The following is a 13,775-nucleotide window of genomic DNA, read 5'->3' as shown; positions in this document are numbered from 1 at the left end:
GGTCCCTTTGACAGAACAGAAGCACGTACACAATTACGAAATCCTGAAAGCGTGAACTTGGCCAAGTTTAATGGGGTCCCATTTTTCTTACTTTCATAAATGAAGAAATCAGGTCAGATGAGCTAATCAATTTGAACAACCTTTGTCGTTTAATAAGCTTTTTTAAAATTTTAGACTACTTCTTGATTTACCATAAAAGTTGCACAGCTAATACAGAGAGTTTCCTCTCCCCTCTCCCCATTTCCTCCATTGTTAACATCTTCCACCACTAGGGCACAGTTGCCACAACGCAGAAGCCAATGGTAGCACACCACTATTAATTAACTTCTACACTTTTCTCTGGATTTTACCAGTTTCTCCTCAGTGCCATTTCTCTGCTCCAGAATCCCATCCATGGCATCCCATTTCATTTAGTTGCCATGTGTCCTTTGTCCCCTCAGTCAGTGCTATGTTTTCAGACTTCCCATGTTTCCAGCGACCTTGGCAATTTTGAGCAGTACTGGCCAAGTGTTTTGTAGAATATCCTTCCATTTGGATTTGTCTAATGTTTTCCTTATGATTCAACTGAGGTTATGGGTTTGAGGAGGAAGACCACAGTGGTGAAGTACCATTCTCATCACATCACATCAAGGATATGACATATTACGATGACTTATCACTGATAGGTTTGACCTTAGTCACCCGGCCCTGGTGGTGTTTTCAGTTTCTTTCACTGTAAGGTTACTTTCCTCTCATCCATACTCTGCTTTTTGGGAGCAAGTCAACTAGAGTAGCCCACTCTCAAGTAGGAGAGGAGGAGGGATTCCAGTTCCCGTCCTTTAGGGAGGAATATCTACATAAATTATTGGAAACTCTGTGAGGATTTGTCTCTCCTCTTCTTTTTTAGTAATATATTCATATAAACATGGATTCGTGGATTTTGAAATTTTTTTGGCCGCTTTAAAATGCGTGTCCTAGTATCTTATTGTTGTTTTACACTAAAAAAAAAAAAAAAAAAAAAAAAAAATTACTTGCCCACAATCACATTGTAAGCCTAGAAATACTGATGTGTTGTAGCATACACCCCAAACAATGGCCATTTCCACGCCTGCTCCCAGTCCCATCTAGATCCCAGGTGAGTATGAATAACTTAAAGGAGAGACTTCTGTTTTATCTTGAGGTCCCTGTGCAAGTCTGAGTACAATATACAATATAGCTTGTACAATATACATTGTATACATTGGAAACCACTTAGCCCTACAGATTCACAGCAAGGGCTGCTGAGACGGGAACCTAGGGCTTCATGCCAGTTTGTGAAAGTGTTTATGATTCATTCCAGACTTCCTCTTTACACCAGCTCAGTGGGCCAGCAGATACGTACTATTGGTCTTTGGTTTAAAAGATCTGCAAAACAAAGATAGTTAAGCCCAATGCAGATTACCCAAGGAAGGTCTCACAGGGAGAAGGAAGGAGGGGAGAAGTCTTAAAATATAAGCCACACTGGAAATGTCACAGTAGAACTACCAGGGTCAACCTTATATATACCTTATATGATAAGGTTCCTATATGATAAATCATTTTCATAATCCCATAAACATACATAGGTTGGTTCCTATGAAGGTATATTAATCTAGCTTGGGCTGCCTTGGGGCACTCAGCCCATCCATATACCCTCATCTAAGCCTAATTGCTTCCCAGAACCACACCTCCAAACACCATCACATTGGGGGTTAGGTTTGCAACATGTGAATCTGGGAGAGGGGGACACAAACAGTCAACAAGGTAGCATACTTTTCCAGATGAAACAACATCAAGAGGGGACGGATGACACCCTCGAAACCAGAACTTTTCAAACTCTGGGTGCCCTGCGTGATATTTTGTTACACATGTGACAGAAATGTGTCAAGTTCCCAGGCGATGCTGCTGCTGCTGGTCCATGGCCCCCACTTTGAGAACCACTGCTGTAAATTGTGGGAATCATTAAAGGCACAGATAATGATTTAACCCCATTATCCTGATCTAGGTCATCAGAACCTTTCTTTACTTGAAACTCAACCATAGGGAGTCATCATGGACTTTCCTTCTGGCAATCAAACAAGAAGTTTATGACTTTCAGTTACCAACGATCTGAGGCATATGTGACTGGGAAATGATTCAAGTGGGGGAAGGGAGATGACACTAAGGGGATTTTTCTAACCTCCCCTTTCCAAAGTTAGGTCCTTTCCACTTAAAGATATTTGACATACACGTGTAACTAAGAAGACAAAGAAGGTATCACGGCTTGGAATGTCAACACCCCATGACAAGACCTACCCAAGTCGCTGTGTGTCTGCACTCCACTGGGAAGTCACCGCTGCAGACTACATCTTCTACGCATAACATCAGATGTCAGACAAAGTGATTGGAAAGGTGTTTCTAGCCAGAACGTTCTGTGTCCCATTCCTTCATTTATTCAGCAGCTGTTTGTTTCTGAGCCAGGCTCTGTGCCAGGCAGGGGAATGAAGCTGGGGACAAGAGCCCCTGGAGTACGTTAATTAGGGGAAACACAGCATGCGCATTGAGTCAGGAAAATGGGGTTTCCCCTTACCATGACTGCAGCATAACTAGCCTCCCGTGTCCTTTTCGAATCCCTTTTCCCTGCAACAAAATCACATTACAACCACCTTCCAACCCCCGTGTCTGCCCATTTCCATCACTGCAAACATGAGGCCTGACCACCAATGGGAGCAGGACCATGACCATACACTGTTCTCTTTCCCCAAAATATAAAAATGAGAGTGATCTCTTTCATATCCTAACGGAATCAAACGTTCTATTGCCATTTTCCTATCTAAAATGCTTCTCTTTTTTTCCTGAAAGAGTCCACCATCATTGGAAAAGTGAGCCACAGCAGCCTAGAGCAATCTATTAATACTGTAGCCCCAAATCCAGAAATGTCATTTGTACCAAACTGTATTAAGAACAGTGCGTGGTTTTCACAACCCGGTGGATGATGACGCTTGCCTTATGAGCCCCAGACCTCAACACTCATCATTCATCATTTGTAAAGCCTCCAGAACAACTGAAAACGCTCGGCTTTTACTTAGACCATTGATGAGTTATATACTATTATGAGTTTTGTTATTTATGTTATTTATGGTGGTCTGTGTATTTTATACTGCCTCCTACACAAAGTCTACCTTCTCCTCTGTAGGAACAGCATTGCACACTTCTGATTCAAAGTTCAAATCAAAGTTTAATTTTTATTGACAGTGGAACTCAAGGAGGATTGTAGGCACTTACGAAGTACCCCTCACTTAAAACAAGATATTCAGCCAAATTCAGCCAAATAACTGTCTCAGAAGGAAATATTTTTCTTTTCTGATATTCTCTACCACTGGTCTGTTTGGTAGTGGATGTTGTTTTGTATCATGTACCTGTGAAGGATGCCCATGAAAATAATATTAAAATATAAAATATAAAAATAACATTATATCTGTTCTCATCCTCAGGAAATGGAGTCCTGTAGAGTCAAGGAAATTCAGATAATGTGTTCATCATTATTATCATTTGCTTTTGGGTTTTTTTTTTAACTTCTTTAAAATTCTTAAATATCACAAAAGTAGGGAAAAAATGGCAGCAACGAATAAAATGAAGTTTAAAACAAAACAAAACAAAACAAAACAAAAATATATATATATATAAAATAAAGTGGTTCACTCCTCTCCCTCCTCAAATTCCATCTCCAGAGTGGTGTTAACTGTTTACCCAATGTCCTTCCAGACGCCCTTCCACGCGCGGCGCTGCTCGTGTGAACACGGAGGCCACGTCCTCCCTCTACTCCCTCCCTTCCTGCCTCCTTGCCTTCCCATCTTTCTTCCCCCCTCCCTCCTCTCTTCCCCCCCTTCAATCTTATGTTTCTTTCCTTCTCTTTCATCATTTTCAACATAATTGGGACATATCATGTGCCACTTATTATGAAACTTCCTGATTTTTTACTTAAAAGAAAACCTCCTTTTCAGTCAATACTGCCCTTTCAAGCAGGTACACTCTACCCTAAAGTAAAAACACTGTCATTTAATCAACCTGTCAACTATCAATGAACATGTGTGTTCACTTTGTTCTCCCTTTCTTTTCTTTATCTTTCTTTTTTGGAGGGGAGAGGGCTATCGCAACAATTTTGTTGCAGTAAATTCCTTAGTGTATATTGCTATATAAGCTAGATCTCCAAATGAGATTTTGATTATTATTTTGAAAAAAGGAGGATACCTTTAGAATTCTGGTAGGAGAGGACAGACCTAGCATCTTTGTGTTAGACTATCTCTAGATTGGAGACAAGGGTGCACTCTGTGTTAATATGCATATGGTGGCTATTATTTGAGCAGCAGGATATCTACAGTACGATATAATGAGACCCTTCAAGGATTTTACTATGTTATTATCATTATTACTTGCCTCTTGAAACCTAACCTTATCATATTTTTATATTAGGGGTAAATGTGAGGTGGGCAGTGATAAAATCAATTTAGTAATAACTGTAGTTATTAATGGTAACTATTATTCATTGTTCATTATAATCACTCATGATTTTATTATTCAGATAAATCCAATATCATGCAGATTTTAGTGCTGTGCATATTATGTGGAGATTAAAAAAATGGGTCTCTTAAATTCCAGGTGGCAAGGTGCCCTGGTTTCTGAATTGTCAGTGAATTCTGAGAGGCGGTCTGGTCTGTTCCATTACGGTGACTTGTCCCAAGCAAGCCTGGAAAGGGAAGTTGTGTCACTAAGAAGATCTGGAAAACTCAGTCTTATTTACAACATATGTCTAACATCCATGCTTATTTCCTTTTTGCTGTGTAATGATCTGTGAATTTTAAAATTTATGTAGTGAATCGGGGTTTGTAAATCAGATGCTATCCTGAAATCAGCAGTTATGGGCAAGTATGCCTTGAGTACTTTTGTAAAGAAAACTTTGGAACATGAATGCCCATTTATAAAACGGCATGTTTTAAGAATATGGCGTGTCTTTCAAATCACATCGCTTAGCGGATTACAAACACAGTTGGAAATTTTAAACCTGCTTAAGCGAGAAGCCACATCCCTGGTAAGAAGAGAACGTATCTCTTCGCTGAGAACGGACTCTTACCTCCTCCCATTTGCCAAGTAAGCAGATGCACAAGCTCAATGGCGATTGGCCCTCCCAGTAGCCCCTCAACAGGGCTTTCTGGTCTACTGATTTCCCCTCCATGTGCGTTCAGAACAGATGAACTGTGGAAGGGGCTGTCCTAACTGAGCTCCCGGCAAGATTAAAGAGCCGAGGTCTCACGCAGGCCAAAACACTCAGCGAAAATGGAGGCAGGGACTGTCCCTCTGGTCCAGACGCTCTTCTGCTCTGATTCTTATCAGAATTGCAAATGGCTCCGTTGGCACAGCTGAGTGTGTTTAATGATGGGGTGAAATCCTGGAGTTCAAACAGTGCACAGAAAAAATTTGTATTTTCCTGGGATTGTACTGCTTGCGACAGGCCCCACATGATGGGATTTGGTAATTGTCAGTATTGTCAAAATGCCATTTCTGTCTGCTTTTACCAATACTAGTGCATCTATGCAATTTGTCATATGAGCTATCAAACAGTGCTTCAGTGGAAGTGGAAAAACCAACAAAAGCACATCCGCACTCTTTGTATCCACATCTCCATCACCCGTTATTAAATTAATTATTAAAGCTCCGTTTAGAGTAGGTTTCTCCGGGTGGATTCCTTCTTTTATCATCTGGCAACCGTCACCTGGGGCTTCTTTAACTCTTTGCTGGTTAAACATTTCTAGCTCCCTTACGAGAGAAAATACATACCAATGAGATAAGATAAAGAAAAACAGAATAAAAGAAGCAAAAATAAAATCTAAGTGATGTCTGATACCTGACACAGAAGAAATGTTTGACTAGTTGCCTTAAAATACATGGTGTAAATATGCAATGGTCCCTGGCTTCACCAGCACAAATAAAATATGAAGGCCCGTTAAAAATAGTACTGATTTATTCTCTCTCTCTACCAGGCAAAATTCCTCCATGGCTAAATTACTGGTTGCTATTGAAAAAGCTCTCCTCTCTTAATGCAATTTAGCCCATTCAATAACACTTATTCAACAAAAATTCCTTTAAAGGAGAACTTACCAGAAAGGCAATATTGCATATTACCTTGGAAAATGGGTTGTGAAATCACATTATTTGAGTCAAAACTATATTCTTTCTTCTTTCTTTTTCACTTGGGGAGACAAGGTACATAAACCTCTCCTTTTTCTCCTCTGTGAACTGGAGATGGGAACTGCATCTCTCTGTAGGGTCGAGGTAAAGATTAAATACCCTAATATAGGGTGCCTGGGTGGCTCAGTGGGTTAAGCCATTGCCTTCGGCTCAGGTCATGATCTCAGGGTCCTGGGATCAAGTCCTGCATTGGGCTCCCTGATCAGCAAGGAGCCTGCTTCCTTCTTTCTCTCTCTCTGCCTGCCTCTTTGCCTACTTGTGATCTCTCTTTGTCAAATAAATAAATAAAATCTTTAAAAAAAATACCCTAATATAGGTAGAGTGCCCAGAACGATGCCTTACACATAGAGGATATTCAATAAATCTTGGCCAATATTATTACAAGCCAGAAACAGGACAAGGTGCTGGCAGGGGTCAAGGCAGGATAGTTTGTGAATTCTCAATTGTTAAGAAAACCTGAATTAAGAGTAAAAATATGATAAACACATGACTAGTAATGAGACAGAATGTGTTGGGTCAGAATAGAAGAGCAAAATTCTATGTCAGGGTATTATCCAAAGATGGCGGCCATGATCCTCTTGCCTTCCCACAATGAGACTTAAGCTTAAAATGTTCAGCAAGGGTGGTTTTGATTAACTGCATGGGAGAGATTGTGACTTTCAGCATGTTGGTTGGAAGATGATTTCAGATTTTTGCTTTCTTCAGCTAAAGGAGTTAAAGTAGTTAGGAACTGAGCATTATAAGTCAATGAAAAGAATCCTCCCACATTTCTAAGGATGTAAACTTGGAAAGATGGATCCATGAGCAATGGATCCCTTGCTTTCGATAACAGAGAAAAGATAAAAGGTCCATCAAATGGCTGAGCCATTGGTCTTTCTGTGTTCTTCTGCCTGAGGAATGCCCTCAGACCCACTGCCCTCATCACACCTCTCAGAAGGACATGTGGCTCAGACACCCCAAAGCTGGGTAAGCTGTCACTCGTCACCTATCAACCAGCCATATCCATTTTGGAAATTGTATCCACTGAGAGAACAGGCCACCAAGGGACTCAGGTCGCAGGAAAAGGGGTGGCGCTTCCTGCTTCCTTCTCTGGATGTGGCTCCAAGTTCACAGGCTTCTGTGTGGCCTGCTGGCTCCATTTCTTTTAGTCTTCAAACTCTGGAATTAGGAAGGGGGAGCAAAATGAGTTGTTCCAAGAGGACTCTGAGATGCCAAGGTCACACTGACATATTGTTTGTAGTAGACTCCAGAAATCTCTACAATCCTAGTTGGCAGGTAAAATTCACTGGGTGGGAAATGGATGTAGGAAAGGATGTCACACTGTCCAATACACGGATTGCCTCTTCTTTTTTTAATTTTTTTTTTTAAGTAAGCTTTATGCCCAAGGTGGGGACTCATCACCCCAATATCAAGAGTCACATGCCCCATGACTAAGCCTACCAGGAGCCTCTGACTTCCTCTACTGAGTTACAGACCACCTGTGAAGAATTAGCCTATCCCTCCTCCAAGATCCTGATATAATTATGCATCCTTTGATCACAGGACAGGTTTTCCGATTCTCTGGCTTTATCATTAATGATTCTTCCTCTGGGAAGGTTCTAAGCTGGAAAAAAAATGTCCCGTACAATACTTTGTGTACACACACACACACACACACACCCATGGGACCTCATAACCCAGTTCATTTCTTCATCAGGAATCTGTGACACCTTCCACCAGGAATGACCAGGGGAATGTCCCTGGCCTGTTTCTCTCCTCTAGGCTGACCACTCCCCTCCTCACCTTCATCCTACCTGCCCGACGGGCTCAGGGCCAGGGCATACGTAAATGGTCACTTCATGTGTTTGGGCTGTTAAATAGATACTTTCCAGTTTCTCTGATAACTGTTATTCAGTTGTTTTAAGTACAGAGTTACGTTTAACTGTGATTTCACCGCAAAAACAAATTTGCCAATGTAATGACATCCGCACACCCTTCCCCTTCCCCAGATCTTCCCATGAGTTCCCTGCTCACTTGGCTTGCAGCTGAGAGGTTGTGGGGCTGCTTGGCTTCAATACCTTCATAAGCATGTTCCTATAATCAATCTCTCTCTTGTCTCCGTCTGTCCCTCTGTCTCTCCATCTATGTATATATATATTGGCTTTATTTCTCTGGAGAGCACTAAGTAACACACCACTCAAATGTCACTTCCTTTATGAAACAGAAATTCACTCTCCTCCCCCTCAGTTCCACGAAGGTCTTCACAGCACTTGCCAACACCTGACCTTGTTTAATTGTTGCTTCTCTCTCTCTCCCGGAGAACATATCCTCAGACAAAGCATTGCTGATTGGTACCATATTTTCTAATCTGAGCATATGCTCAGGGACCCTCAGGTTAGCTGAACTTACATTTTGACCTACAATGAGCTAGTATTTCCTGGAGAAAGATGTTCAGAATACTGGTTTCTGTGACCTAAATATGTCTGGAAAAATCCCTCACAGAATAAACGCTTCCCGAACACAGACTCCCTTTCCAGGGTGATACGCCCAGCATTGACAGTTACGTCTTGGTGTGCAGTAGGCGCTCACTAAATATTGGTTGAATGAATACATCTAGGAAAGCTTTTCATCCTTGTGTATCTCCCTATTAAAGGTCTTAAAATTCAATAAAAGAGACTTGCTTCACTGTGTTCAATTCGGTCTCCACCTGTTGTTTCTAGGGAACCTGCTTTGGGAAGCCCTTCTAGAAGAGGATCTTCCCCTCTGACTCCCAAGCAGGAAGGAAAACTTCGCCCATTCAAAGGTTCAGATGGAGGAGGAGCCGATCGCAGCACTGTTGAGAGTGGGCTTTGTTTCCTGTCTTAACGATGTTGAAAAGCACGGATCAGGGTATGAGGAGGCACTCAGGGATTTTTCCTGGACAGCAAACAGTTCTTACAAAACAACAATTTGATGAGCTCAGTGCAAATGAATCAGAAACATATGGATTCAATTTCCCTTGAAGCGCACATGGTTTTAACAATTAAACACCGCAGCGATTAGTCGGGAAAAGAATACACAACAGGGATTTGACAGAGTCCAAACATTTGAAAACACGTCTGACGTCTTCTGTGAGCCCCAGATGGGGTCATTCCCACAAAACACACCTGCTATGGACACAACATCCTTTTCCAACCGCAACCTGTCGGGGACGTGAGCAGTGACCCTCCCCGCAGCAGTGGGGAGGAGAAATGGCTTTTTTCTTTAAAGATGATGGGTTGGGGTAGAATTATGATTTTGTTTGTTTGTTTTGTTTTTTTGTTATACTTGCTTATCCATGAGACTGGTAAGGTCCAGGAACAGACTGCATATATGAGTTTGTGTGTGTGTGTGTGTGTGTGTGTTCTATGGGAATACTCTCCAAGGAACTCAAATCTCTCCAAAGACATTATCTCATTCATTTGTATTATTTGCCCCCAAGAGACAGCTGTGATTGTTCTGTTTCTACCTATAGGGACGGAACCTGAAGAAGGGTGTGGCCAAAACCACAGAGTCAGTTCATGGACCGCCAGACGAGAGCCAAGCTCTCCAGCCCACAGCCTGCCGATTTCTGTCCCCAGAACCACCTGCCCTAGATTAATAAGGCCATGTACAGCATTACTATATATTAACTTAAAATTAGGTTTCCTAAGGGGAATTCTGGCTTTGTCCGATGAAGCTATAGCTGCGAGCGACTGGGGAGGGGAATGCAATTAATTCCTCCCTCATGAGCGAAATCATTCCATAAACTACCTCAGCACCCCCGGAGCCAGATACAAGACACGGAATTACATGTCCCCGAAGCCGAGCCTTCCATCAGCAGCTCGGAGCCAAAATGAAAACCCAAAAGGCCCTATTATGGTGCATCACTGTCTTCCCTGAATGGGTGTGGGGGTTTCCTAGTCGGCTCTGACAGGCCCCCTCCCACTGAATTTCAAAAGTAGGGCAAATATGTTCTTTTTGCACTAAGAAGGATTTGTCCATGGGATCTCGTATGTCGAAATTTTCTGTATCAGATTCATCTTTCTCAAATACTTCTTCCCTGCAGGATTTCCCAGTGTTTATTTAGGAAAAGATTTTAAGGCTTGAGAAAAATTCACAGGTGAAAACTACACCCCTGTAGTTTTCAGTTCTGGGTGAACATTAAACCCCTGGGATGGGCTTTCATGAAAACACACACACACACACACACACACACACACACCCCAAGAGGCTCCATAGTGCCTGCTTTGAGAAGGAGCCCAGAAACCTGCAGTTTCTTCAAGGTCTCAGGGGACACCCGTGGGCATCCGAGAGCAAGTACCCGGATCCCACCTTGTTGCCCAGAAGGGGAAGCGGCTTTGCCAAAATCATAGTCATTGCCCTTTGTGGTTCCATGGAGCCCCTTCATTCCAAAAATGGATTCGTTTGGGCACTTGTTTTAAAATATCCCTGGGATCTGTTTCCATCAGATAGCTTAAGACATACGCGTATGGAAGTTACTCCCAGGAAGGAGGAAGTTTATGGTCACAGATCCCTAAACACAGAAGGGTCAGCACACCACAGGCTCCCTCACCTCCCACCCCAACCCCTGGGAAGCACCAGAGCCAGCCTAGAGGCAGAGGGAGTGGGGGGAGGGCATGGGCAAATGCCTTTATGTCAGAGGAAGGACTGGGCGAGGCTAAGTTAAGAAGACAAGAGGGTTTAGGATTGGATCATTTGAGTAATTGCCACAGGCTCTGGGGTATAGGTAGGGGTGGCCTGACTTACTCAGGGCCTGCATTTAGGGCAGAAGAATTGTGTCCTCAGCTGTAGCAGCCTGAGGAAAGGGGACAGGTAGGGGTTTAGACCTGCATTCCTTGGTTTGCATATCAAACATACCCTCCCAGAGACAAGTCAGCCGCCCTCCAGGAGCTGGCAAGACGAGGGAGGGGCAGTCCCTCCCCAGTCCCCAGAGCCCCGAGATGCTAAAGCATCCTAAAATACAGAAAAAATTCTAAAACATAACGAACACAGCACGACACTAGCCATCAGACTGGAGAAACGCAAATCAGGAGGATGAAAGACTGATAACAAGGGTTTGAAATGACTGTGTGTTTTCAGTGTACACACGGTTCTCAGATCGTCATTTCTCTTTTTACCTTCCTGAAAAATCGGTTAAGTCCATAATAATATCATCCTTCCTAGAGACAGACATCAAGGCTGACAGAGGGAAGGTGACACTGTTTCCTGGCCACGGAGATAGGATAGGAGAGCGCTGGTCTGTCCTCGAAGAGCTGCAGTGCCCAGAAGCTGGGGGTCGGGGTCCCCCAGGCTGGCCGGTGAAGCCAGCCAGCGCTAGGATCTGCCGGCAGACAGCAGTGGGCACTCCGCTGTCCAGAGCCAGAGAACATGCCCCAGTGTTATGGGTCAGGGGTGTGTTTTCTTCTTGGAGTTTATCACCTACACAATACCGATGGGCCAGCCCCAGAGAACGTTGTGGGTTTTGACAGACAAGACGGGGTGCTTCCGCAGCAGACAAGCAAGGGGTCACGGCATTGCCCATGATGTGTGTGCACTTGGACGGGGACAGATGTATCTGCAGCTCTGGGTCCTTTCTTACCGTCCTTCTGTAGCTATAAGGACATCAACCAATCATTGAGTCAGAGGCCCCTTTACCCGGCTCCTCCGGCAGTGAATCAAGTCAGAAAGTGATTCCACCTCCTTCTCAAGGTGCAAGGGAAAGGAAGAAAAACGGTTTCTTTAGATTGCATCCTCGCCGCAGGGCCGTTTGTCTGTCTCCGCAGAGTCTGCATCAGTCCCGTCTGGACCACTCGCTGAAGAATGCCCGGTGCGGGTGGAAGCCGGTGGGTGTCCCTGCTCTCTGCGCGGCCCCTGTCCTCGAGGCAGTGGCAGGTCTCTGTGGGGGCGTCACGGGCAGGAGGCATCAAGCTCTCTGGGCTCCCGAGCTTCCGAGGGCTACTTTCTCATCAGCTGCTGGTTCCGTTTAAATAACTGTTGACAGGGGGTGGATTCCGGGAGATCCGGTTGGGGTCCTCACGAAACGATTAATGCACAAACACACGCAAACTTCGCTCAGCACGTCGGTGCAATTAAATCTGAGACGTGCACATCACGAGTGTTACCTGGATGCGCCAAACTCAGTGGTTTGGATTGGCTGCGTGCTTGATTCCACAGATGTGGGGGGATGACTTAGGGGTGGGGAAGGACCCTTGTGTGTGTCTGTTTCTCCAGCTGGAGAGTTGTAGACGTTGTGTCTTTTGTGGGGTTCGCTCATCTTTGTCCCAAAACAAATTCCTTTTCATGTTGTGAAGCCAGTCATGAAAGTGCTAAACACCACCAGACACTTGACTGCAAACCAGTGCTACCCACAGAAGAGACGTCTTTTGATTCGCTAATGGCTTCCTTCCTGTCAATGAAAGTCTTACCAGGCAGTGTTCTGCTGTAGAGACCGAGCTGCCTTTTGAGCAAGCACAGAACAATTTCAGGGACGGGCCTGAGGACTTTTCTATTTCTGCTGACGCTCATTGAGAAGGGGAAAAGTGTGCAGACACTTTGGGGAATCCCATATCCCTTAGGGTGTCTCTTCCTTATGAATAGATTTCGGATCAGAAAGAATAGGATGCTGACCCACCCAGCCCAGACACATCCGTAGAGCTCGAACAGGGGGCCCCTGGGTGGCTCAGTGGGTTAAGTAAGCCTCTGCCTTCGGCTCAGCTCATGATCCCAGAGTCCTAGGATTGCTCCGCATAGGGCTCTCTGCTCATCAGGGAGCCTGCTTCCTCCTCTCTCTCTCCACCTGCCTTGCCTCTCTGCCTACTTGTGATCTCTGTCAAACAAACAAATAAATAAATAAATAAAATCTTAAAAAAGAAAAAAAAAAAGCTCGACGGATTTGTTGAATCACGGTCACTAAGGAGCTTTGCCTGTCTCTCTCTGTGGACGGGGGCAGGGTTCTCTCTATGCCGCATTCCAACTGCCCCACTCCTTCCCGCATGGCCCGCTCTGCCCCAGGACTCTGCTCCTCATCTATGTTCAAGCTGATTCCAGATTTTGCATTTCTTTGGACGTCATATGACTCCTTTTTCTTTCCGCTCACTGTTTTCCCGTCATGCATGCATCAGAGAATACATATGGCTTGTAATGAATGCCGTAAGCAATCTTTGACTGCCAACGGCCCCCTTTTCCTCTATGAATGGAAAAGAACACCCATTATCTCCTGTACCACTTGTCCCTTTCAGCCTAGTGGAGAAAAAAAAATCAAACAAACAAACATGGGATTCCAAGTTCGTCCTTTCTGGGAAACATTCACAGGTCGTAAACAGGGGACAAAAATCTATGTTAGATTTTTCTAGAACCATTACAGCTAAGTAAAGAAGAAAAACCCATGGAACCCTTGCACACTTTGGTGTGACTGCAGAATGACACAGCCACTGTGAAAAACAATATGGAATTTTCCCAAAACATTAAAAATATTACCCTATGAGCCAGCCTTTCCACTTCTAGGTATTCATCTAAAATGATTGAAATCAAGGTCTCAAAGAGATGCCAACACTCCTGTGTTCATTCGACCTTCA

The sequence above is a fragment of the Neovison vison genome, chromosome 12, assembly GCF_020171115.1.
Source record: "Neovison vison isolate M4711 chromosome 12, ASM_NN_V1, whole genome shotgun sequence".
Classification (NCBI taxonomy): Eukaryota; Metazoa; Chordata; class Mammalia; order Carnivora; family Mustelidae; genus Neogale; species Neogale vison.
Note: the sequence above shows the minus strand (reverse complement) of the source record.